The following is a 26,347-nucleotide window of genomic DNA, read 5'->3' on the forward strand; positions in this document are numbered from 1 at the left end:
GAAATTAACTTGGAGCACTGGGATTAGAAAGGTAGTTTTAGGAATGGGTTTCTGAGAGTCTTATTGGCATCAAGAAAGAGATTCATAACTAGACATCCTTCAAAGTCACTGGGGTGAAAATATATAGAAGCAGAGGGAAGAACATGTGTGTGGGTAGGTATGAAATAGTTACAATGAATTTGAGATTATTTGTCATTTCTCTTATTGTTTAGGTCTAGCCCGTTTATGGGGATCAAGATCTTCTCTTCCTCCGCTTACTGATTTCTCTATGTTCTGAAGCCATCACAGAGTTTTTCAACTGCTTTGATTCTTTTTTACATTTTTCATTGGTAACACATAGTGGTATATAGGATGACATTTTCATGAATACATACAATGTTCTGTGATAAATTGCAACCCCTCTATCACTCTCCTCCATCCTCCCTCCCATTCTTGAAACAATTTTAATAGGTCTCATTGTTTTGTTTTCATATGCACATATAAAGTACTTGGACAATATGCATCTTCCTTAACCTTCCCTCCTCTCATAGGTACCTACTGCCCCCTCCCCCCAACCTGCTAGACATTACAGTCATTCAATTTGTAGTCATTCATTTCATTTTTTAGTGTATACCAATTGTACATATATCATTTGATATTTTACACATGACATTTCATTCTATTGCCCTCTCTCTCCATATCTTCCTTATCTCACCTTGTTCAAAACTTTTCAGTGTGTTTCCTTATGCCATCTTCATACATAGACAGAACGTATTTTCATAACATGTGCCAAAATTTACCAACACAGATGTAAATATAAAAGCTGCGTTATAGTTAGTCCTGATTTTATGATCTGTCTTAACACTTTAAATAATGAGAAGTTTGCAAGCCTGGAGTTCTTCAAGTCTTCTAACACATACATTAAGTCAATCCTAAAATGTATTTGCTGTTTTTGGATAGCTAGGAATAGTCACCATAGTTACAAACTAATCCAAAAGCCTCTGCAATGGGGAGAGACTCTAAGATATGTACTATAATCCTGTTGAATCAGCTCTTTCTACTTTACAATTAAGTAGGGAACTTGCTTTCTGAATAGGGAGGAAGGGGAGTAACTAGGAACAGGAGAAGAAGGGCTATGTGTGAATAAGAAAGATAGCTGGTCATGGGAAGAAGGAAGGCAGAGTGTGTATGACCTCAGGCCTCCAGCATTCTGTTCACTGGAACTGAGCTGGAAATAGTGAGTACTAACTACTGTGGAGATCCTGGAGTTCTCATGGCTGTCCTGCAAATCCCAGAGACTAAATTTAATCCAGTAGTATTTAAGCAGAGCTGAAAAATGCTGTCCAGATGACACCAAACTACAACTGAGACCCAATGTGGATCTCAATCAAGCCTCAGGATGCCTAACTGCCCAGGCCTGGTTCAATTTCTTAAATAGGAGTGCAGTAATTCCCCACTTTAATTTTTTTTGCCAGTCCTGGAGCTTGAACTCAGCCTAGGCATGTCCCTGAGCCTCTCTGTGCTCAAGGCTAGCATTTTTCCACTTGAGCTACAGAGCCACTTCTGGCTTTTTCTGTTTATGTAGTACTGAGAAATCAAACCCATAGCTTCATGCATGCTAGGCAAGCACTCTACCACTAAGCTTCATGCATGCTAGGCAAGCACTCTACCACTAAGCCACATTCCCAGCCCAATTCCACATGTTAAATAATCACACAATTGGATTCTATTTATTACATTATCATGGCACATCATAATTATAGATCAGTGATATACATTATAAAGAAGCCTATGTAGAAAGTGATTTTCAGTAAAAATTTGGAAGTATTTCAATGGGAAAGATTGTGAGAAATGAACTTTTGCTTTAATAATGAGTATGTATAACCATAAAAATATGCAAAAATAGTAGGTAGCAAACAAACTTGAATAAAAGCATTTGCTGTGAATGTAACAGAAATGGATCAGTAATTTTATTTACAACATAAAGAACTTAGTAAGAAAAACTAAGCTGCCAAAAGGAAAGTGGAAAACTGATTAAATCACTATGAAAAGTGATTCAACATCTAATCCAAAACTCAACTTAAAACAAGCTATTTTTAGTATCATATCAACAAAACTTAGGGAGAAAAGGAAAAAAATCTACCTAGAAATCAATTTTAGCAAATATTTTCCTATCTTATTTGATAACAAGTTAATCTTATTTTTGTTATTCTTTCACAGAACATCTACCATTGGAAATACACTTTTATCAACAGGGAAATTTGATTCTGAAACTGGGAATGACAGAATATTTTCAAGCATACGATGATAAATGAGACTCGGTGTAAATTCATAATTCTTTTGTTTTTATTCTCATAGTACAAGGTGACATAGGAATGGAAAGAGTGTTAATATCCTCTACTCAGTTCTCTGTTCAGAAATAAATGATTTTCACTGATTAGAAATTCTTTTGTAAATGTGAGTTGAGCAGAGCTTGATTATAGGCCATAGTGCCATGATATTCTCTTTCCTAGGACATAGCTTCCAGAAAACCAGAGAAGTAGAGAGGAGAGAGAGGGCAGGGTGCTACTGTCAATGAGCCAAAGATACTAACAGCTCGGGCGACTGCCCTAGTCAATCACCTGACTGACTCCAGGAGCTTTAAGTTGTCTTAATTGAAAAAGCAACACTGCAGTGCCTCAACTTTGGGACAATACTGGAGATTAAAGGAAGATGGTGACTGCCCTACAGTCATTGGAAAGCAGGGTTCATATCCTTGCTCTCTTCACAGGAACAGCAATATTGATGATTTCCATTCTTATTTCTTCCTTAATGTCTCCATTAGTTTTCTCAGGGATGCAGTAGCAAATTATCACATGCTAGCTGTTCCAGAATCAAGGGCTGTGCGCTTTTCAAGACTCTAGGGTATCATGTCTCCCCCCATTCTCCCCTTCCCCTTCCACTCTCCTAACCCCTTGATTTTTGAGGGGTGTGCATGAGGATTTGAACCCTGGGTCTCACACTTGTTAGGCAGTTACTCTACCACTCAAGCCATGCCCCCAGCAATGTTTCATTTGTTTTACAGATAAGGCCTTGTGTTTTTTCCTCAGGGCCAGCCTTTGCTTGCAATCCTCCCACTTATGTTTCTCACATAGCTGGGATCACAGATGGGAGCCACTATACTTGGCTTGTTTGTTGAGACAGTATCTTGCTAACTTTTCTTCCAGCTTAACTTAAAGTCACAACCTTCCATCTCTACTTCTTAAGAAGCAAGAATTAACTCATGAGTGATTGTGCTAGGGTCATGATGTTCTCAAAAAAGAAAACAGTCATTGGAGTCATGATCCACTCTAACCCAGCATGTCTTTATCTTAACTACATTGCCACTATTACTTCTTCAAATAAAGTCATATTATGAATTTCTAGGCAGGCACATACTTTTGGGATTCACTATTCAAGTAGTTGTGACACATCATTACTATGTCCGTAGTTGATTACACAATATTAGTGAGAAAATGTTTATGGATTTTCTTTTAATTAGAACTTTGTTTTGTTACTCAGGTGGTGATATAGTATCTCTTGATAGTACCTGAAGACTACACTTAGCCTCTATGTTTCTTAGTAGCCTGTTTGTTTCTGTACATATTCACACTCCTGGCTGTAGCAGTGCATCCAAGGTGATGTATATAGAATGTCTCTGATGTTGGCTGCTTTTCAAGCACCATGACTTTGCATTCATGCACTCTAGTGGACATGCAACGTGTGCCTCATGCAGCACAGTGCCACCATTGGCATCTGCTGCCTAAGTCCCTGAGATGACTAGAGGAGTCCAGTCATGTCAAGGAGCAAGCCTGTACCTCGGATTACAGACAGTATGACAGTGGGGCCCAGCTTGTACAGTATTTTCTACCTGATATTAAAGGAGTGCTTGGTAAATGATGGATTCTTGTGTAGAGTACACAGAAGCCAGATTAAATAGGACATAACAATTAATGAAGCTTCAACTGGGCAATAAGCTACTGAATGAAAATGGAATTCACATGAGTACACAAAAATGAATAAAGAGAATAGAAAATGTTTCCTCAAATATATAGCCAGCTAATAAATGTAGAGGAAATGATGGAATTAGAAAGCCATTTTTGCACATTGATATTAACTGTTCATTCAAGAAGTATCTGTGAATGTTTATATTAGTAGGCAAATATTTGATGAGCAATAGGATATGGGCCAAGGCTCAAAGTATCTGTTCACAAAAAAGTATCTGTTTACTTATTAGTTACTTAGTTATTTGCTAAAGGGTAAAGGGGTGCTTACATTGGGTAAAACTGATAGAGACTAGATACATTAGTTTCCTATGTGTTCATATTAAATGATCACAAACTTGACAGGTTAAAACATCACTCATTTATGATCTCAGAGTTCTCTAAGTCAGAAAGATCAGATGAATTCTTGACTTAGGGTCTCCAAAGGCTGAAATCAAGGTGTCATCAAGGCTGGATGCTTACCTAGAAGCTTTGGGAATGGGGTTATCTTCCAGTCTCATTTAGGTTGTTCACAAAATTCAATTGTAGCACTAATAAGAGTTTATAATCATTATGTTTATAAGTGGATATTTACTACCTATTCTTAATTGTTTCTCCTGGAAACTAACATTCCATTAACACACAGAGGCTATCTAGTTCCTTAAAAATAAGAATTACTCAGATTTAGGTTTTGTTTTATAATACTAGTGTCTAAACTCAGGCCTTGCATATACTGGGTAAGTACTCTACCACTTGAACCATGCCTCCAACCCTATTTTCTTTATTTTTTAGATAGTGTTTCTTGTTCTTTGTGGAGACCAGCCTCAGCTGGAGAATTTTTTCTTGCTTAGGTGAGATCATAGTATACATTACAACACCAGTCACAGTCTAAAGGTTTTATTGGCTTAGCAAGATAATATATTACTTGAGGCAACTGTGATGTTTGCCACTAGGAGAGTCAAGAATCTTTAGGGCAAAGCTACCAGCACAACTATGTTTATTGCAGCATTATTTACCATAGCTAAGATATGGAACCAACCCAGATGCCCCTCAGTAGATGAATGGATCAAGAAAATGTGGTATATATACACAATGGAATTCTATGCCTCCATCAGAAAGAATGACATTTCCCCATTTGTTTAGGAAATGGAAAGGTTTGGAAAAAAATATATTAAGTGAAGTAAGCCAGGCCCAAAGAAGCATAGGTCCCATGGTTTCCCTTATTTGCAATATCTAGTATAGGTATGAGTCAAGCGGAAAAGGTCAGATAATGTGATGTTAGGAAAATGAACCCTTAAATATGTATTTTAATGTTTTCGTTTCTTTCATGCATGTATTTCTAACGCATTTATAAGATTATTTCTTTGTTGCTTTGTATGTCCCTCCCCCACAGTGTAACCCCCGCTTTCACTATATTTGATGTCAGTATAACATGTGGAGGAGATGGGGACAAACAAGTCGTTTAAGGATTCAGGTGGACCTGTTGCAACAATGAGAAGTACAAAATGTCATGTCAAAACCAGCTTTACAATGTCGGTGTGTGGGGGGGAAGGGGGGTATAATTGGGTGTGGGGAGGGGGGAGGCTGGGAAGGGAGGTGAAGGGTAAACAAGGAGGAGGCTGCAATGCTTGGTAAGAAATGTATGCATTATCCTGCCCATGTAATTGTAGCCCCTCTGTACAGTATGTTCTCAAATAAAATAAAATAAAATTAAAAAAAAAAGAATCTTTAGGGCAAACTCCTATATTAACATACCTTCAAAGTATTCTTTCTATGATTTACTTTCAGCTAAACTTCATTGCCAAGATGAATAAAACTTTATGGGCCAAACTGAGTAAAACTTTATGGCCCAGTTATGTTTATGTCCATCATTTCACCTTTCAAACATGTGACCAATGTCCAGCTAAGCATGCCCCAAAATTATCTGCCATCTTTCCTTCTTAAACTATGATCTGAATTGGGCATCTTCAGAACTGTATTCCTTTACTGGGCATGCTCAGGAAGTGTGTACACCCAAAGTGCTTTCCTATGTGAATATGTATAGGCTCCCCAGTAAAATCTCCATGCTTCCTTTCCTCAGTGAGAGTATTGCTTTGAAATGAACTCCCATGTTTGCCTTTACTGGTACAGGCAATTAATCTTCCACCACACGTTGATTTTTGTGGCTGTGCTTGTTTTGGCCTTGCCCGCTACAGGATATGAACCCATTGTGTTTGGTTACAGTGAGGATTCGTGTTATGAGTGACCTCTATTGATTTTGGCATGGGCTCCTTTGTGGCACCATCACTATCTTAGGGTCAATTTATCACTTGTGAACTTGGCTGAGTTCCCAACACCATGACTTTGACTTTTGACTTGAGCTTTTGCTTCCTGTCTTGTACAAGACACATTATCTTTACTCTCTCACCCCAGAGCAGGCTGGTGAGGATCCCAAATATCCACAAGCCCAGCTCTTTCATTCTCTCCTCTTTCTCCTCTGCCCCTTCCCCCTACTTCTTCCTCCTCTTCTTCCACCTTTCTCCTCCTCCTCTATCCTCCAATCTCTGTCTCTTTCATCACTTTTCTTGGTGTTACTTTTTTTTAACCGAAAGTAACAATTATATCACCTAAGCATAGTCTAAGCAGAAAATAAAACCTTGCTTTTATTTTCATGATCTAAGGGTTTGTAACAATTCCACAGATAAGTTGGTCAGTACACAGGCAAGGATTTAAAATACTTGTTTCAATTATCATCCAGGCAATATCACCCATTCTGAGTTCATCAGACAACGGGCCACACATTCATAGCTGCAAGCTCTAGATCTGAGGACCTGACAGGTGTGTTTCATCTCCCTGGAGGCCTTCCCTACTTCTGTGCAGGAGGGGGGCCTGGACAGAGCCAAAGCAACATGGAGTTCCAAGGCCAACATAATGATTGTTGGCTTTGGGCTCCAGTAGGAAGAGTGTGGCTGATTTAGGAGCTCTAGCCTGTGCCAGCCAGCCTGGAGTCAGGAATTCTCAGGGTGGCAAGACTTAAAAGCCCAACAGATCTTAAGCATCACAGTCTGGCTATTGTTTTAACACCTCTAGTGACTGAATATGGTTCTCAACTATAGAGAAAAATGCTATGTCTATAAAGTCTTTCTCACATACCTTGTTTTGCATCTGTAGGTCTCAGTCCTGTATACAGTGACAGGACAGAGTACATCATAGCTCTTATGAAAAACCTCCAAGTATTTAATATAGGCAATATATTTTTCTATGCAGTACTCACTTTCCAGTTAGCTGAGTGTGCCAGCACATTTCTGTGTCCCAGTACTCAGAAAGCTGAGGCAGGAGGACCACGAGTTCAAGGCCACCTTAAGCTACACAGTAAAACCTCATCTAGAAACCAAACAAGACCAACTCTAGTTTAATGGATAAAGTTGAAATTCAGTTACGTACAGTTTCCTTAATTTAATATACTAATAAGCTAAGTCACATCAAGTTGATAGATCAACTTGATAGATCAATTGAATGAACACAGTTTAAACAGACATGTCCTTAAGTTCACACTGGCTGCTTTAGTAAAGACACAAACTTCAAGCTGACTTTCAAAGAATACCAAGCTGACTCTCATAGGATACTGCAATTTAAAAAATTCACTTTTTACCGAATGCTTAAATAGGGATACAGGTTGACCCATCGTAACAATGATATTTACAAGACATTATGTTGAAAATGAACTTTACAACTCTGGGCGTGGGGGGATGTGGGGGGGAGGGAGGAGTAGGGGAGATGGGGAGGGAAGGGATGGTAGGGGAAAAACAAAGGAGGGGGTAACAATGCTTGATAGGAAATGTACTCACTACCTTACTCATGTAACTGTAACCCCTCTGTACAGTATCTTTACAATAAAAATATATTAAAAATTCACTTTTTAAAGTTTATTTGATTGTTCTACTTGGAAAAATCTTGAAGATTATCCTTTATAGTTAATAAATACATAGAGAAATATGACAGAACTCTAATTTATATCGCTGCTCACACAACATATTTATTAAGCAGACTAAATTGCTATTTATAGCTTTTTAATTATAACATTATCTCTTCAGTAGATAGCAAGTATTCAGAAGCTAACTGAATGTCAGAACAAAGAGCATATGAAAATAAGATTTAAATCTGGCTGGACGCTGGTGACTCACGTCTGTAATCCTAGCTACTTATGAGGCTGAGATCTGAGGATCACAGTTCAAAGCCAACCTGGGCAGAAAAGTCTGTGAGACTCTGATCTCCAATAAACCAATAGAAAACCGGAAGTGGTGCTGTGGCTCAAGAGGTTGAGGAGTCGCTTTGAGCTGGAGCGCAGGGACAGCGCCCAGGCCCAGAGTTCAAGCCCCGCGACCGACAGAAAAAAAAAGATTTAAATCTGAGCTACTTAGTGTCTCAATAGACAGTAACAATGGAGCACACAGGGATTTCTCTCCCCACAGCACTGGAAGGTGCCGACAAATTCTGCATGTACAGTTCTGCATTTTTCTATAGTTGTTACTTGATATACAAGTTGTATGTCATCACATTTCTCTATTTGGCAATAAGTATTTATTAGATGAATGACTGAATAAATTATGAATCATTGAACAGTATATGGTCAGTTCAAATTTAAAAGAGCATAACTTTATATTAGTCTGTAAATTACTTACTGAATAGTTTGAAAGGTTAATCTTTGTAGGTGAGGCCTATAAAAGCTGATACATTATACATCTTCCTATAATCTGGGAAGCATTCCAGTCATTCATATTTATAGCTTATCTTCCAGAGGAATAAATTGATTTAGACATAAGCTGTAGGTTTTTGGTGTTATTTCTATCCAATGTATATATGTATCACATAGGACTATGAGACTCTGGTCTCAATAAAGAGGGGCTTCCCAGGAGGAAAAGATGAATGGTCCCTGCCCTTCAGGGTGGGAAAGATGTAAGGTCATATGCTATGGTTGCGGGGATATGAAATGTACAAAAGGTTTCCGGGAAGCGGGGAAAGCTGAGAACTTCTCTATGAGGAATGCCAAGGAAAGAAGGCAAGAGAAAGAGAGGGAACACTGAGCAGCCTTGAGATCCCACTGAGGTTCCAGATCATGGAAATAGACCTGAGCCAAGGCACAGACTTCTGTGACTTTCTTTTGGTTTTTAATAAATTTTTTATTGTGAAAATACTGTACAGAGGGGTTATAGTTATATGAGCAAGGTAATAAGTACATTTCTTATCAAGCATTGTTGCCTCCTCCTTTGTTTTTCCCTTACCATCCCTTCCCTCCCACCTCCACAACTACATCCCCCCCACCCACCCAAGTTGTAAGGTTCATTTTTCAACATAGTGTCTTCTACATCTCATGGTTGCAATAGGTCAACCTGTATCCCTATTTAAACATTTTGTTTTTTCCCTTCCCCTCTCCAAATTATAACAACATTAAATACAGTGAAAATGGGTTATACCGTGGGGGAGGGACATATAAAGCAACAAAAAAAATCACATGGTACCTTATAAATACATTAGAAACAATAGCAAGAAAGAAAAAGATCACTTGTGTCCCTATTTTGGGGTTCATTTTGCTTAACTTCATCTTATCTGGTCATATGTATATAGCTTTTGACCTTTTGTACTTGTCCCAGACATATACTAGTTATTACAAATAAGGGAAACCATGGGACCTATGTTTCTTTGGGCCTGGCTTACTTCACTTAATATAATTTTTTCCAAGTCTTTCCATTTCCTAACAAGTGGGGGGATTTTATTCTTTCTGATGGAGGTAAATAATGGTAAATATGGTAAATAACGCTGCAATAAACATAGTTGTGCTGGTAGCTTTAGTATGGTCTTGTTTGTGATCATTTGGGTAAATGCCCCAAAGTGGGATTGCTGGGTCATAGGGGAGCTCTATGTGGAGTCTTTTGAGGAACCTTCATACTGCTTTCCAAAGTGGTTGAACAAGTTTACAATCCCACCAACAATGCAGTAGGGTTCCTTTCTGTCCACATCCCCTCCAGCATCTGTTGTTAGCGTTCTTGATTATAGCCATTCTAACTGGGGTGAGGTAGACCCCAAAACTCAACAAATCAAAGAAAGGTTAGACAAATGGGATTGCATGAAGCAGCAGAGCTTCTGTATGGAAAAGGACATAGCTAGCAAGATCAATAGAAAGCCCACGGATTGGGAGAAGATCTTCACTAGCCACACAAAGGACAAGTGTCTAATATCTAAAATATACCTGGAGCTCAAAAAATTAAATTCCCCAACAACAAATCCTCAAAGAAACAACTTCCCAATAAGTAAGTGGGCTAAAGACTTAACAAGAAACTTCTCTGAAGAGGAAATAAGAATGGCCAATAGACACATGAAGAAATGCTCAGCCTCTCTAGCCATAAAAGAAATGCAAATCAAAACAACATTGAAATTCCACTTCTGTGACTTTCTACAGAGCACCTGCCTGCCTAGAAGGATGGAGACAGGAAGGTTGAGTTGAAGCAATGGGAATTCAGAACAGAGTTAAGAGCAACAGGTCCCCAGAGGCTTCCTGGCATCAAGAAATTGATTCTTAAATAGAAAAAGCCCTTGGAGAGTCTTTGGGTAGGAAATGCTTCCACGAAGAACAAAAACTGCTCATGTATAGGTATGAAGTGGTTATGGACAATAATCTTGAGAGAACCTACCATCTCTCCTGTCTAGGTCTAGCCTGCCTAGGTCTCCCCCTAGGTCTCTCATTTCTACTTGTATGGGGCTCGAAGTTCTTCTTGGCTTATGCAGAAGAACCTCCTTTTATTCTCATGATCTTGAAGTTTTCATTTTTTAAAATTTCTATGTGTTTTCTCACTTTTTTTAAACAAAGGCCTCACTATTTTACCTGGGGAGGCCTCAAACTCTGGGTTCAAGTGATTCCCATGCCTCAGCTCCTTGAGTACTGGGACTCAAAAGCTGTGCCCAGCTTTTCACTCTTTTGCATAATTCAACTATTGGCTCACCACTCCACATTTAAGGCTCCTTCCTATTACAAATGCCAATTTCCTTACCTGACTTGAGATCCCTGCACCCCAAAAATTAGTTAGGATTCTGCTGCCACCTACTGGTGCATGATTAACTTTATGGTCCATGGTGTAGGCTAGGAAGGAGACAAGAGAAACAAAGACAAAGCTGACAGATTTGGACATAGATGTTCAAATAATCTGTAGTTCACCACACAAAGATAAGGAAAAATATATTAGAACAAGAAATTCGGAAGACTGAGAGGTTGTGATCTGAAAGAATTTTGGGGTTGGAGACATTGAGGATAGAGCAGCATTGAGGATATATCAAAGGAAGGGCTATAATGGCTGCGTGTAGACAGAAAAGATTGAATAAGAATCTTCAAGATGAAGGTCAAAGAGTTCAGGGCCTGCTAGTCACAAGGGCCATCTATGTTTTCAACTCATAGAGGAGTTCCTTTTGGGGGGATCCATGTTTCAGTGCTATTTTTACCAGTGCATTTACCAATATATGGTTTACCCAAAAAAATGTTGAATAAGATGTTGAATAATCACAGGTTTTCATATCTTACTTTTTCAAAAGCTTCATAAATGTGCCCAACTAAGTCTGGGTCTGCTCCTTCCAAATGGTCTGCTCCATACAAGATTTTGACCCTATGAATTGTATCACATTGTATCAGATTCCATGGTAAATTAGAGATTTTTATCCAGTTCTTTGAAATTATTACTTACTTGTAGTTCCTCCACACAGGCTATTCATAAACCTTAATTCTTCAGTAACTCCAAACTCAGTATTAGCTCCTTAAGAAATGAAAAAAAAGCAAAACCATTGAACAGTATCAGCAGAAACTGTCAACTACAGATCCAAGGAAAGAAAGGTATTCAGTCACCTTAGCCTGCCTCCTTTTCTTTTCCCTTTTATATACATATACTGGCAGTACTGGGGTTTGAACTCGGCCTCGTGCTTAACACAAGGTGCTCTACTGCATTACCCATACCTCCAACCCTGCCATTTTAAATTAACTATTGATAGTTGTTCCCAACATCTTTCCAGGGTCTAGTATCTATTCTCACTAAAAAGCTGGTTCTTGCCGGGCGCTGGTGGCTCATGCCTGTAATCCTAGCTACTCAGGAGGCTAAGATCTAAGGATCATGGTTCAAAGCCAGCCCAGACATGAAAGTCCATGAGACTCTGTTTTTTTTTGTTTGTTTGTTTTGTTTTTTGGGGGGGGTCCGGTCGTGGGGCCTGAACTCTGGGCCTGGGCGCTGTCCCTCAGCTCTTCAGCTCAAGGCTAGCGCTCTACCACTTGAGCCACAGCGCCACTTCCGGCTTTTTTCTTTTTGCTTATGTGGTACTGAGGAATGGAACCCAGGGCCTCAGGCATGCAAGGCAAGCGCTCTACCACTGAGCCACCTTTCCAGCCCCTCATGAGACTCTTAACCTCAATAAACCACTCAGAAAACCAGAAGTGGCACTGTGGCTGAAGTGGTAGAGTGCTAGTCTTGAGCTGAAGAGTTGAGGAACAGCGCCCAGGCCCAGAGTTCAAGCCCCATGACCGACAAAAAGAAATAAATAAATATAATAAATAAAAAAGCTGATTCTTAGTTCATGGTTTTTTTTAACACACTTCAGTTTATGCAAACCATTTAAATAACTTATCATTGATAAGTGATTTTCCTTGATTGCTAATAGGCCATGAAGCCTCATTCACATTTGTAACTCTTGTCATGGAATTCTACTACAGTGAGATATGCCATTCAGATTTCTAAATTTCACCCTATTCTTTGTGAGTTGGAGATATTGCAATGAATTCTTCTAGCCATATTGACATATATTGTGTTATCAGAATTATACTCCCACTGGATAATAAACAAATGATTTTCATCTAATTTCATAACAAAACATGCCACATGTGACAGTGACTTATAACGGCAACATCTGAAGTTGATTTTTCTTGTTTTGACATGAAGGATATGCACTGGTAAACAAAAATGCTTGGCAAATGAAACGTTCTGAGCCTCACTAAGCAGCAGAAGAAGCAGTGGGAGTTCCACATTTGGTCCATCTTGTGACTCTTCAACTCTGCAATGGAAACTCAGACACAGAGACATTTGTAAACAAGAATGTGGCTTTGTTACCAAAAAGACTTCATTTTTACTATTAACCCTTAATTTTAAACTGATTTTTATACCACAAAATACTGTTCATGTTCACCATGTAAAAATGTATATGCAAAGATTCTTAGAATAACATCATGTTGTATCTTATAACTTTCTTTTTCTATGCAATAGATCTTCCCACCAGTTTTGAATCTATTGCATCTTAACCATTCTCTCACTGGTGAACATCTGTGACTATTTCCATCAAGGCTGCAATGAGTATCATTGCTCACATTTCTTGTGTGTCTGCCTGGGTATGTGGTTAGTTTTATGGATGTGGAATGACTGAGTCAAGCAGTATGGGCTTGTGAAATTTGAAAAGCATTGAAAAATTGCTGCCCAAGGGGCTGTACTATTTTACTATTTTGTTTTTCTAAAGGTGATGCATCATTGTCCATACAGAGATTATATAAGACATCTTTGTTGGTTTTATGGGAAAAAACAAACTATTCATAGTTTGCAAATCAAAGCAGACAGTGAGTTAGATGTGGGCCCTAGGCCTCTGCCTATGAGTTCCCTGTGAGTTTTATGCTGCTCTCAAGTTTCTGCTATTTCATACATTATCACTTTACTGATACCAAGGAGTCCAGTTTCCCATTTTTATCTCCTACTGTCAATTCCAGTGAGTGGGGAACAGACAATATAAAGTGTTGCTAAAGATGCCTGTGCCTCCCATGGGAATACATTCCCTATTTCTTTAGTAAACAGCAAGGAGACTTCATCACATAGTAGCTCTCTGGTTATACAAGAAATCTGAACCCTTAACCCTCTACTTTCGCAAGGAGTTTCTAGCATCTTCATCTCATTTATTATAGCCATAATATTGCCCAAGCCTGCAGGAAATACCCTAGAAGCTTATTAGGAAATGTTCTTACTAGGACAAAGTAGAGGAGTAAAAAACCCAGAGAAAGGAGAGTGAAGGAAGAGACCATACCTTCCCAATGTTAAGTCCTCTTAAAAATATCAGTTCTGAGTTGAAGGAAAGTTAAAAAAGTACTATGAAATGTATTATAGCTTGAAGTTTTTGGGGTTTTTTTGTTTTTGTTTTTTTATGGTTGTGGGCCTGAACTCTGGGCCTGGGCACTGTCCCTCAGCTCTTCAGCCCAAGGCTAGCACTCTACCACTTGAGCCACAGCACCACTTCTGGCTTTTTTCTGCTTATGTGGTGAGGCAAGCACTCTACCTCTGAGCCAGCATCCCAACCCCATAGCTTGAAGTTTTTAACTGAGCATTACCTTTTAAGGCCTGAAAAATCAAGCTGCTTGAATATTCAAGAGTTAAAAAAAAAAACTGATCTGCCCATGATACACACAATGTATAGAATAAGTGAACCAACAATGTTTTGCAGGCAGCCATGAGGAAAAATGTTTTTTTTCCCCTTGTTGTATACTAACAATCAGAGATGGTTCAAATAAGGAGTTGCACAAGTTTTGCAGTACAAACCTGCTTCCTACTTCTTTCCCTTGTCTTTTCCATTTAGGAAATAGGTTGAGGCAGGCATCAGTGGCTCATGTCTGTAATGTTAGCAACTAAGGAGGTTTAGATATGAGGATCAAGGTTCAAAGCCAGCCCATGCAGGAAAGTTTATAAGACTTATCCCAATTAACCATAAAAACGCCAGAAGAAGTGAAGCTGTGGTTCAATTGACAGAGTGCTAGCCTTGATGGAGGGAAAAAGAAGTTAAGGGACAGTACTCAGGCCCTGAATTCAAGTACCAGTACCTTCACAAAAAGAAACAACAACAACAACAACAAAAACAAACCAAAGGAAATGGGCTGAAATAAGTTATTGTGGATTATGAACTGTCTTTAGAAACAGAGGAATTCTGTCTTTATAAACACAGAGAACAAAATATATCTTCCTATGTGAGCTGGTTTTGAAGGCTTGGAAATGATCATGAAAGGGCTGTACAAAACCTTCATTTTTGTGATATGGAGCTCAAGAAAGGAAAAAAAAATCTCATCTTTAGGGGTGGGGTTTGCTGGTCAAAGAGCACTTCATGAGGGAGATGATGCTGAAGAGGCACTTGATATGCTGAGTGTGAGTTGAAAAGATAAAGAGAATGAAGTCATTCTAAGAAGTGGGAAGAGCAGGAAAATGTATGGCAGTGTGACTCTAGGAATGAGAGATTGAAGAACCCACATACAGATGTCACAGAAAATGAAACCTGCAAAACACCTTTGGCCTACAGCTGGAGTCTGGCACTAGGTGGCAGAATTTAGATGTCATTGGTCCACATTTGCTGTGGTCTGGATATACATATATCTCCTAAATTCTTATGTGAAGACTTAACTACCCCAGGTGATGGTATCAACAGGTAACGCCTTTGGAGAATAGTGAAGTAGAAAACTCTGCCTTCACCAATGGAATTATGCTGTCTTTACCTAAAAGGCTGTCAGTTCTTCTGCCTTTCTTCTCACATGAGGGTGTTATAAGAAGGAGCCCTCACCAGACACAGGATCTGCTCTCATTATTTTCTTGAACTTCTCTAGCCTTTAAAAGTATGAGAAATAAATGTCTATATCCCATAGATTACCCCGGCTAGGGTGTTTTGTTGTGGCAGCAGGATTACACTAAAAAGACATACTGAGAATGAATGCAATTCTCAGATTCAAAATAATTGCTCAAGTTCTTGCTTTTTTTTTTTTTTTTTTTTTTTGTCGGTCGTGGGGCTTGAACTCTAGGCCTGGGCGCTGTCCCTCAGCTCTTCAGCTCAAGGCGAGCGCTCTACCACTTGAGCTACAGCACCACTTCCGGTTTTCTGGTGGTTTATTGGAGATAGGAGTCTCACAGTCTTTCCTGCCTGGGCTGGCTTTGAACCGCGATCCTCAGATCTCAGCCTCCTGAGTAGCTAGGATTACAGGAGTGAGCCACCAGCGCCCGGCAAGTTCTTGCTTATAAACTGAACTTCAAGATACAATCGGGTAAAGGTAGTACTCCGCCGAGGAAGCAGTGGTCAGGGCCTGAGTTGAGCAGAGAAACCACGGTAGTGATGAAGTTGACTATCCTACATTATTCAAGTGAGAGAGACTTAGTTCATGATAACAGCCTGAAGTACTGGTTCTGTCCACCAGTCAGAAACAGCTAAGGTGGTACAGGCAGATGCCTGTTCCCGAGGCATCTCTTCTGGATCTGGAAACCTCCAATGAATTTTTCTTTTCTTAAGTTTGCCCACTGTCCTGTCCCAGTCTGACGCCTATTAGAACAGGAAGTAAATAGTATATTTCTGTGTCAGACCCTGGATAAAAAGTGTCATTTCCCTTGAAGTTGACCATTTAAAGTTCAGTCCTGGAGCCTAGTACCAAAACACCGTTCATATTGAAGAGCATACTTTTTTTCCTTGCCTGATCATGAAGAGGATGAGTTCTCAGAATGTACTAAGATATTAGAAACACATTAATATCAGTCTCAGAGAGCTGGAACAAGAATGCAAGGGAATCAATGACTACCACTTCTTGGCACAGATATTCAATACCAAGTTCTCTTGGCGATATGCTCCCTATTAAGTAGAGAATATACTGTACCTGTCACTGATTGTGAACTGGGGCTTCTTCCTGCCTCTTCTGCCCCTTCTGCCCCACCTATGGCTAGTTTCTATCTGTGACACAATGGTTCAAACAGTTCTCATTTCCCCTGTGTCCGAACTGACTACTAAGAAAGAGAAAAACATTCCTACACTGTGAGCTGCATATTCCAATTCTGTTTTCAAGGCAAAAAATTTCTTTGGCGTTTTATTTGGGGGGAGGTTGGGTTTTGCTTGGTTTAGCAGCCACAACTTGCTCTTGACTATATTTAGCTTTTAGGCAGAAGAAAACCCTGAGCCCTTTTTCTATTGTTTGATTTTTTAAAAAAGAATCCAGTAGAAAACCCTTTCATATACTTTAAATTCCATCATGTTAGATTCATTTTTGCCATCCTAGATTTTGGCACATTAACTATTCTGTCCTGTTACCATTCCATATATCCTCTTCCAATTAGATTGATTTTCTTTCAATCATATCCTTTATTGAAGACACTACTAAAAATGTTTAAGTAGGACAGTGGGCAACACAAAGCCCGTGATTTGTCACAAGAAGCCTTTTAAAAGGTTGAAAGAAATTCACTCATTAGCACTCTGTGGATATGGGTATTCAACTGGATCTTAATTCACCTAATTGATCTAGAATCCAGTTCACATTATTGGACATTTCCTAATGAGGGATTTGCCAACTGCTTTGTCCAAATCTACACACACATTTTACACTGCATTACTCCATCTTCCCATCTAGAAATGCTATAAAAATGAAAACTGATCTGAAACTTTGAAATGGCTACAGAAAAACACAGAGAAAACTCTGGAAAGATATTTTTAGGTAATTATATTTTGAATAGGCCTCCAAGTGCCCATAAAATAAGAGCAAGTATTGACAAATGGGACTCATTAAATTAAAAGGATTCTACACATCAAAAGAAACAGTTACTAGAATCAACAGAAAACGCACAGAATTAGAGAAAGTCTTCACTAGCTATTCAATGTATAAATTATTACTATCCAGAATATACAAAGAACTTAAAAACTAAACAACAAAAGAATAAAGAGCCCCATCAATAAATGGGCTAATGGAACTGGACAATTCTCAAAAGAAGACACATATGGCTCATGGATACATTAAAACATGTTCGATATCTTTAACCATAAAGGAAATGTAAATGAAAACTACACTAAAATTCCATCTCTCCTGATTCAGAATGACAAATATCAAGACATAAAACAACAAACAAATGCTGCCAAAGATGGAGGGGAAATCCAAAGGAAGAAAAAGAACTCTAACACATTTTTTGGTGAGAATGTAAACTAATACAACCACTGTGGAAATCAGTATAGAAAAAACAAAAATAAATCTATAGATGCCTCTGTCGTATTCCTCTTGTGTATAAATTCAAGGAAATACAAATCAATATATAAAAGATATTTCATACCCATATTTACTGCAGCTCTGTTTCAATAGTCAAATTGTGGAATGAGCCAAAGCACCAATAACCAGAGAATGAGTAACAAAAATGTTATATATACATATACTATATACTATTACATAGTATACTATTATATAGTATATGCTACTGTGATGCTATTGTATAGTATATAATATATTCCATATATTATATAATATGTCATAAAGAAAAATAAAATTATGTCATTTGCAAAAAATGGATGGAAGTGGAGATCAGGTTGAACAAAGTAAACCAAGTTCAAAAAGCCAAATATTGTATGTTCTTGCTTATTTGTGGAATCTAGACCTAAAACAATGATGCTAGTTATGATAATAATGGGACACGAAAGGGGGGAGTTGTAAATGTTTCAAAAAATAATTACCAGAATCCCCAACTACTTAACTCTCCCCTTGGAGGGAGAAGAGAGAGAGGGGAAAATAAGCAGTGCTGAGGAGTAAAGAGGTTCAAACTATGCCATACAAATAGCATAATGAAATCCACTGATTTGAGAAAGGAAGCGGAAAGGGGCAGAGTGAAAATATAAAGTAGCATGTCCAGTACAAGCTGTATATGTATGAGAATACCACAGTAAACTCCCATGTTCTCAATGTCTGTGAATCTAAAAAGTGAAATTAAACTGTACAATGGCTTTCTCCTTGTGAGTACCGTTTTTATCCCCCCGCCCCCAGCTCAAATTCCACAGAGGCAGGGTAGCATTGTGCTCCAGGGTCCACATCCAGGCTATGCCTATGTGGACAATTTGCCTTACCAATTTGTACCCTGACTTCCTCATCAGTAAAATATGGAAACAATAGAACTCACACAAAAGGACAGGTGTAAAGACTGAATGACTTCATCCTTTTCCGAGCGTTAGAGGCATTTCTAATCCTTTAATAACAATTTATGATTCCAAAATCTAGAGAGAAGTTTTGGCAGGAGATAAAAACATTGGGATCTTTAGCTTCAACTTGATTGTAGCTACTGTAGCTTTTCTAAGTTACTGCTTTTCTTAGTTTATACAAAAATATTTATTGAGCTAAATCAAAATTTATTCTCTCGCAGCTAAGTAAACCAGTAGTCTGAAATCATGGGATAGGTTTCTGGGACTGTTAGAGAAAGAATCTATTCTAGGCTTGTCTACTAGGTTCTGGTGGTTGCCAGTAATTCTTGGTACCTGATCCAAATAAATTTACCTTCTCAGGTGGAGGAATTAGGACTTGGGCAAATTTATTTGGATCAAAGTCATTTCATTAGAGCTTTAATTAAGAATGTTGGCTCTGGGCTGGGAAGGTGGCTCAGTGGTAGAGCGCTTGCCTTGCATGCATGAGGCCCTGGGTTCGATTCCTCAGCACCACATAAGCAAAAAAAAAAGAAAAAGAAAAAAAAGAATGTTGGCTCTGTACAGCACCTTAATAATAACAATTAAATTATATTAAAAAGAATATTGGAGATAGAAGAAATTAAGAATTTTGCAATGAGGTGATCCTGGATTTACAGTGTTCCCTAAATCCAGTGATTAGTGTCCTTATAAGTAGAAGGAAAGAGAGTTGAGATACACAGAGACAAAGATGAATGCAAGATGAGGATGGGACAGAGATTGGAGTGTTACGTCTTCAGGTACCAAGAATTACTGGCAATCACCAAAACCTAGTAGACAATCCTAGAATAGATTCTCTCTCTAACAGTCCCAGAAACCTATCCCATGATTTCAGACTACTGGTTTACTTAACTGCGAGAGAATACATTTCTATTGTTTAAGTCACCAAGTATGTGGTAATTCCTTATGGTCGCTGCAGAAAGTTGACACCAGGAAGGGAATTTATATTTTAGTTAAGTAAAATGAGAACAGTGGAAGAAAAGACTATGCCATATTCTTGGGTCTAGGGAAGGAGATTGGGACCAGTTCAAATTTCTGGAACTGTAGAACAGTTCTCTAAGGTTTTTTTTAGGAGAATGTGGCACCTCCAGACACCAGACATCCTGATAATCTGGAAACCTCAAAATTATTTTGACTCCATTGTCTCATTTCCATGTAAGTGTCTGCAAATATTTTGTTTTCCAGGAAATCATACCCATAAGGTTTAGTCATCCTAATCCAGTAGTCTAAGAGTTGGCTTGCCAAATGTCTATACTAAGTCTGTCCCAAAGGAGGGCAGCCTTACTGACATGTGTTTGAACCAGGATTGTTTCCTCTAGAATGAGAAGAGAGAACCAACACTGTACTTTAAAGCTTTTACTTTTTTTGAGTCTCTATGTACCCTCCTCCAATGAAGGGAGTTCTTTCAAGATTTCTCCAAAGTCTGGCTCTGCTCTTGAAACACAATATTAATTTTGTTTTATTCTGTGTTCTCATAGAAGTTTGAAAGTCTATTAAAAGACTTATTAAATTCTTTTATGGCTTTTCTTTTTTCAGGTAAGTGATCTTACCTGAAACACGATAGAGAAGGCATGACTTATTCATGTCTGAATCACTAGCACTTACTTAATGTAGATGGCTAGGTTAAGTATTTATATACTTTTATATAAATTATGAAAAGCATTAAGTTAAAAAATCTACTATAACTATCATCAAGTTTTTCTAAAGCATACAACTGCTGTGATTAACTTTAGCTCTTTAATGTTTCAAGTCATTTACATTTGGCAAAGGAACAACAACAACTGTGTCTTATATGAGTTTCAGAATTAGGAGGTGCTGACTAACATCTTCTCTGCAGATGCAATGGGCAGTGTCATGAGCTCACTGAACACATGGAAGGTAGACTCTTCCTACTTACAATAAGATCTTCACAAATGCTTTCCAGATTTAATCACCAAAGAAACCCACCAAGCCACATTTCTTTTGTCTGGTCACTGCAGAAAGCCAGATAGCACTCAATGTTATCATCCCATGGTTTGTCCAAATGTCTCCTTTCATCATATTTCACCTAGAGTTTAATGGGTTTAGAAATAGCAGAATGAACCAGGTGCAGGTGGCTTATGCCTGTAACCCTAGCTACTCAGAAGTTGAGATCTGGGGACCCTGGTCCAAGCTAGCCTGCGCAGGAAATTTCATGTGACTCTTATTTCCAATAAACTACTCAAAAGAGCTGTGGCACTGTGGTTCACGTGGTAGAGTACTTGCCTTGAGTGAAAGAAGCTCAAGGACAGTGCCAAGGCCCAGAGTTCCAGCCCCAGGACTGGCAGAAAGAAAGAAAGAAAGAAGGAAAGAAGGAAAGAAAGAAAGAAAGAAAGAAAGAAAGAAAGAAAGAAAGAAAGAAAGAAAGAAAGAAAGAAAGAAAGAAAGAAAGAGAAAGGGAGAGAGAGAGAGAGAGAAAGAAAGGGAGAGGGAGAGAGAGAGAGAGAGAGAGAGAGAGAGAGAGAATGAATTCTCAGTTGTACAGAAAACTCAAAGCTGCTCTAAGCTTGCATGCAAATATGCCCTCCACAGAGGAGGTGAAACATTGAAGTCAACAGAAGTTGAGAGCAGAAATACAAAAGGAAGTCTGGGGTAGGTAAGTGGTGAATATTCCCATGGGAACATGTAGCTGCTGCCAACAAAAGCCATGGGAAAAAGCCACAGACTCTTTCTATGATTCAGGCTAGAATCAAATTTGTAAAAGAGTCAAAATATACATGAATCATCCCCTTTCATCCAGCATCCTCATGACTACCACACCAAGTCAAAGCTGGCCAAAAGTCACCATGAAAACTGTGTGATGATAGCAGATGTCTGCTATTCCTCAACAACAGCTTTTAACACCCATCACCTAACACAGGAACTCCTTAGCTTATTAAGACCTTCATGATCTGGCACCATAATCTCTCTCCTGATGAATTTCTGACCACTTCCCCATTTTTGTCATGGTGGCTTCCTTACTCCCCCTCAACATGCACGATCATTCCCAGACCCCATTTCTCTCACAGTTTGTTTCCTTCTTCTTCATCTATTCAAACCTACTTATCCTTTGATTCCAGTTCTAGGGCCTATCTTTAGAATTTGTCCTACTTGAAAACCATATTAGTATATCTCTGCGCTGAATATCTGTAGAGCTCCCAAGAGCTAGAAGGGCAAGCTAATGTTTTGATTTGGAATCACCTTATCATATATGGACACTCTGGTCCACATGCTGGGCTAGTCGCATTAGTGAGGTTTTTTTGGTTGATCTTGTAGCTATTTCCTTTCACCATTTTAAACTTTTCTTTCACTGTCCCAAAGACTATCTAAGTAACTAAGGGCTTTTTACTTAAAGAACCCTACCTTAGGAGAAGAAAGAATCGGTGGATTCTAAGCTAGTGCAAATTCTTAGGAACTTCAACTTCAATCCCTTCCTAATTGAGGGGCTCTTGGACAAGTCTCAAGTAAAACCAAATCAGTTACCAATTAGAGAAATGTAGAGTACAGGTTTTAGACCCTTTGACTACATTTTGGATGTAGTGATTATGGAGACTCCAATCGACATCTCCATTGGTATGTGCTGAGTTTCCTCCCAGAACTTACAATAAGATAACTTTTGACAGTATCTAAACCTTGCTGGGGGTGAGGGTGGGGTGGGGGTGGGGTGGGATGGGAAAAAAGGGGATGGATTTAGGTTTCAAAGCCCAGAAATCCCAAACTGAACTTTAAAGGAATTTTTCATTGCCCCCCCTCCCCAAACCAATTTCAATGTAATAGCTTCTTTACAGTAGTTATGTTAATGTAATAAGATTGTGTGGCAGTTTTCTTTTCCAATGTGTTCAAATATAGTCATTATACTTAACATGAAATCATATGAAAAATATGCAAATGAAAAAACTATAGTCACAGTATATTATATGCATTTGTTGAAATATCATAATAAAGCTCATTACTTTGTAAAACTAATACATGCTAATAAAAATACCATATTTTTAATTTTAAAAAGTCCCTGGAAGCTGGGTACTTGTGGCTCATGCCTATAAGCCTAGCTACTCAGGAGACTGAGATCTAAGGATTCATATTCAGCTTGGGCAAGAACGTCTGTGAGAGTCTTATCCCTAATTAACCTCCAAAAAGCTAGAAGAGGAGCTATGGCTCAAGTGGTACAGAGCGAACCTTGAATATAAAAGCATAAGAGCAGTGCCTAGGCTCTGAGTTCAAACCCCAGGACCAGCAAATAAAAAAAAGACCCTGAAGGGTATTTATTTTGACAAGGTCATGAAACTAGTATCAAGTCTGAATCTCTGAACTTTAAATTGGATTTAAGTATATACATTGAAATGGATAGAGGCAAGAAGTATCTTGGTGCCAACAGATTCCTCAGGTACAGAGTTCTGACACTGATTCTATTTGGTGACACTTCTCTGATTCATCACCTCATAAAAATACTATGCAGACCCTCTGGGCACTGGTGGCTCACGCCTGTAATCCTGGATACTCAGGAAGCTGACATCTGAGGATCACAGTTCAAAGCCAGCACAGGAAGAGGAAAGTCCATGAGACTCTTATCTCCTATTGATCACCAGAAAGCTGGAAGTGGCTCTGTGGTTCAAGTGGTAGAATGCTAGACTTGAGCTGAAGAGCGCAGGTATGGCATCCAGGCCCACAGTTCAAATACCATGACAGACCCAAACAGACAAACTAAACCCTCAAAAACAAAAAAAAAAAAAACAAAATAATAGAACTATGTGGATCCGCTATTTAGCAAAGTTATCAACCCACAGCACATCCATAAACCTAGAATTATTATTTTTTTTTGTCAGTCGTGGGAGCTGAACTCTGGGCTTAGGCGCTGTCCCTCAGCTCTTCACCTCAAGGCTAGCACCATACCACTTGAGCCCTATTTCCAGTTTTTTCTGCTTATGTGGTACTGAGGAATCTAACCCCGGGCTCATGCATGCGAGGCAAGCACTCTACCACTAAGCCACCTTCCCAGCCCAAACCTAGAATATTTTAACTGTTGTTAATGTGTGCAGGGCAGGTGATGCTGAGGTGGCCTTGGCTTACATGCATCTCTCTCTCTCTCTCTCTCTCTCTCTCTCTCTCTCTCTCTCTCTATATATATATATATATATATGTATATATACATATATATGTATATATACATACCTACACATGTACACATATACATGTGTAATATATCCACTCATACATGCATACATGTACAGTAGCATTAGCCACATCACCTTCAGCAAAATGACTCTCACACTCTGCTTGTCACAGCCCCAAATAGCTAACACCAGAATGTCAATACATGAAGGATGTTTTTATTGTACACAGAAAACTACAATATGCTAGAAAACAGTATTATATATTATACTAATTTGCTTTGGGATACTGATTAGCTGACCATCCATCATAGTGTAAATATGTAAGACATTCTTCTTTGATTGTTTGATTATTTCTTAAACCAGTTTTATACTTGAGGTGACAGTCTCTAACATTAATATTTCAGGGATAATACCAATAAATTCAAAAGTAGTAAATTCTAAGCCATTACGAATATTATATGAGAAATGAAACATTTAGAGTCTTAGATTTTCTAACAGCATGCTCATCTCATTATTTTATTAGTGAATTTGTGGGACCTTAGGTTGGTCTAGATTCTTCACAGTAGTTCCTAAGACTAGGACTGCAGGCCATAAGTTTATTTAGAAGGTAGTCCCAGGGTTCAATGAGAGACAATGAGACTGAGAACAACAGAGTAGAGGATACATTAATGAGTAGATTTCTGCCATTGGAAGCTGGAGCTCATTTCTACTGGCAACCCTGAAAGGTAATGGAAAGCATGCCTCAGAATTGTCCCACCTGAAAGGCAAGAATTTAGCTACTAACTGCCATCTGCCGGGGGAAGAGGGGCCATTCCAGTGACTTGTAGCTCCCTTGTATTTCCAGCTTGTCTAATACCCAGCATACTCCTGTGGTAGAGGCAGCTCTGAGGTGAAGGGATGTAGGCATTTTCAGAAAGCTATCAGTTTTTTATAGGAGAATGTGAAGTTTGGAGGACATATGCACAGGACACCAAATATACCTACTTCAGAGGAATAACTGATTATAAACACATTATTAAAATTACTTCTTAATAGGAGAAGCACAAAAAAACAAGTGATTCAAATGTAGTTAGATAATAAAATCATAAAGTATAATCCTACTTTCTTCCTTACAGGGTTCTTAAATAATTCTTTCAACTTCCAAGAAATCACTGAAGTTTAGGCAAAGGAAGGCCAGAGAAAAATTTATTTCTCTTCTCAGAAAACACTGTGAACAGGTCAGAGGAGGAGCTTTACAGAACACAGCCAGCAAGAGAATACAACACTTTTTTCATCATTTCGTAATGCCTATATTCTAAGAGGATAATGGTTCTTTCTCAGACTATAAATGTAAATCCTACTTTTTTTTTTACATGCTGAAAGCCATACAGCTCTTCCTTTCAAAGGGAGATTCAGCCTTTCAGATACAGGATTCATGTACTAGTCTCTACAGATTATTTACTTTTTTTTTTTGGTGGAACTGGGGATTGAACTGAGAGTTAAGTAGCCCTAGAGTCATGCCATACTCTTAACCCTTTTGTTTGTTTTGTAACCAGGGTCCCACTAATTTGTACTGGATTGCCTCAGATAAACCACAATCCACCCACCTCCGCCTCCCAAGCAGCTGAGACCAGAGACATGCACCATCATAGATAGCTTGCCTCTCTTTAGACTTTATGAGTACCTCTCCATGGGTGTGCTAGCCTCCAAAGTTTTCTTTTTGTCTTCTAAGATCAGACAGAATGACTAACTATGAGTTGGACTATTTGTATTTTCTAAATAGAACTGGGAGAGGTTCCATGGAGCTACGTAATGGTTGATGTTGATTCTGGAAAACTAGTTCTCATATAACTTTGAAGGTGACTTCTAACCTCCTAGCTTCACTGGAAAATATTTTTTAATAAAGTGAGGAGGATAAGAAGGCACCAGTGAATGTCATTTACTAAAAGAAAAATAAAATCTGACTAGCACAGTATTTTGCTTCAAATAAAATATCTTCATGTTATTGCTATGGTTTAGTTGATGGCCAAAGAGATGTAATTATTTAAATTGTGAAAATCAGAAAGATTACAGTGGTTGGAAAAGTAGAAGTGACCAGGAACTTCTGCAGCATTGACTAAATAGAAGCAAATCAAAAGCAGATCATGTCTAAAAATGTATGTCTTTTTTTTTTGCTGGTAGCTTTATTTATTTATTATTGTGAAAATACCATACAGAGAGGTTACAATTACATGGGCAAGATAGTGAGTATATTTCTTATCAAGCATTGTTGCCTCCTCCTTTGTTTCCCCTTCC

General features: G+C 38.6%; 1 protein-coding gene across 1 annotated transcript in view; it reads left to right on the plus strand.

Annotated features, from left to right (window-relative positions):
* The window catches only part of LOC138809812 (aldose reductase-related protein 2-like), a 28,700-nt gene extending 23,742 nt beyond the window's left edge, over positions 1-4,958 (plus strand). Inside the window, exon 12 of the transcript XR_011366947.1 lies at positions 4,773-4,958. The gene's annotated coding sequence lies outside the window, so the exon portion shown is untranslated. The remainder of the gene's footprint in view (positions 1-4,772) is intronic.
* The last annotated feature ends 21,389 nt before the right edge of the window (positions 4,959-26,347 follow it).

The sequence above is a fragment of the Dipodomys merriami genome, unplaced genomic scaffold (assembly GCF_024711535.1).
Source record: "Dipodomys merriami isolate MVZ:Mamm:240054 unplaced genomic scaffold, mDipMer1.0.p SCAF_5, whole genome shotgun sequence".
NCBI classification, from domain to species: Eukaryota; Metazoa; Chordata; class Mammalia; order Rodentia; family Heteromyidae; genus Dipodomys; species Dipodomys merriami.